Below are 1,489 nucleotides of genomic sequence, written 5' to 3' on the forward strand. Positions count from 1 at the left end.
AGAATGGGTGCAGAGAGGTATGAAATGAAGCTTCCAATGAATGGAGAAAATTTGAAAAGAACAGTAGTCTGTCGTTAAGGGAAGGGAGAATGTGTGATCCTAGCTGCAGAATAATTTTAGTTTCGGTGGTCTTTCTGATGTATGAGTTTGGAAAACCGTCTTTGAGAACACTGGTGCCTGGCTAGCTCAGTCAGTAGAGCATGTGATTCTTTAGGTCAGGGGTGTGGGTTTGAGCCCCATGTTGGGCGGTGTCCATCTCCTTATTAACAAAGTTTCCTGCTCATCCTCGACGGTACTGAGCACGGTTTCCCTCTTCTGTCAATGTGCCACGTGATGAGAATTCACCAGGCTCGTTCAGTCATTAGTCACATTCCATCGTTTGCCATAAGCAGACGCTGCGAAGTGATGTGGATATCAGATCCCAGTCTTGTGGAAGAGGAGGAAAAGAGCACATGAGGGCTCGTCCGGGAGTTGAACCCGGGACCTCTCGCACCCTAAGCGAGAATCATACCACTAGACCAACGAGCCGCGACAGCACTTTCCATTTCAATCTGTCAGCGAGCTTGAGGATGGGGGAGATGCGTCATTCGCTCGTCCAGTCAGACCTTCATCAATAAGTCAAGAAAGCCGCAATTACACGACTGCCTTGCAGACGAAGGGCAGTGAACTGTGCCCGGTAAGAGGGGAACAAGCGGCACCAGGTGACACCGAGGCATAAGCCCCAACGAGGGGGGTTGGCTTGTATGGTACAGCGCTTGCTTTGCATGTGGGAGGTAGCAGGATTAATTCCCGCATCCTCCAGGTGTGTGCTTAGAGCTTGATGTACCGAAAGGTGTCCTTCAGCCTGTGGTCACGCCTTGCATGGAGAGCATTGTGCAGCTGTCAAGCATTTCGCACCCACGCCCCCTTTTCATCTTCTCTCTGGCTTAAGCGTCACTCCGCCACTCTCTCTTGACATTTCATGTCAGCATGTCAGAAGTCCGAGTGACATTTTTAATGGCTGAGTGAGGGCACGATGCTGAAGCAGAGAGGCCACTTCAGCCACAGAGACTTGTGCTAGGTGAGATCTGAAAGACGGACTCGCAACAGAAACAGACCAAAAATGTATCGGTGAGATCAAAAGGCAAATGCAACATTCAGCAGAGGGCGTCTAAAGATTAGGGAACGGGCGACTGAAATCCATGTGAGGCAAACTTTCCGGTATGTGTACTGCAGCTGGGCTTGTTGGCGTAATTGGTAGTGCGTCAGTCTCGTCATCTGAAGGGCCTGAGTTTGATCCTCACACGGGGCAGGGCTGCTTCCTCTCTTGCTCTTTTCAAACACTTGCGGCAACTGTTCGCTCATAACCATGTCTGGAATGCGTGACCTTTACACGGGCGAGAAGCAACGCCGCATCCCTTTTCTAAAGAACATTCACATCAGAAATAAGTCAAGAAATTTGCCATTACTTTCGCTCGCACTGCTGTCAGCCTGCCCATGTTGCCAAAGA

At 50.2% G+C, this 1,489-nt stretch overlaps 1 non-coding gene across 1 annotated transcript; it reads right to left on the reverse strand.

Moving 5' to 3' along the window:
• Nucleotides 1–456: 456 nt before the first annotated feature.
• trnap-agg (transfer RNA proline (anticodon AGG)) lies at nt 457–528 on the reverse strand. The gene has a single exon. It is a non-coding gene; the product is annotated as a tRNA-Pro (tRNA).
• Between the last annotated feature and the right edge of the window lie 961 nt (nt 529–1,489).

The sequence above is a fragment of the Lepisosteus oculatus genome, chromosome 14 (genome assembly GCF_040954835.1).
Source record: "Lepisosteus oculatus isolate fLepOcu1 chromosome 14, fLepOcu1.hap2, whole genome shotgun sequence".
Lineage (NCBI taxonomy): Eukaryota > Metazoa > Chordata > Actinopteri > Semionotiformes > Lepisosteidae > Lepisosteus > Lepisosteus oculatus.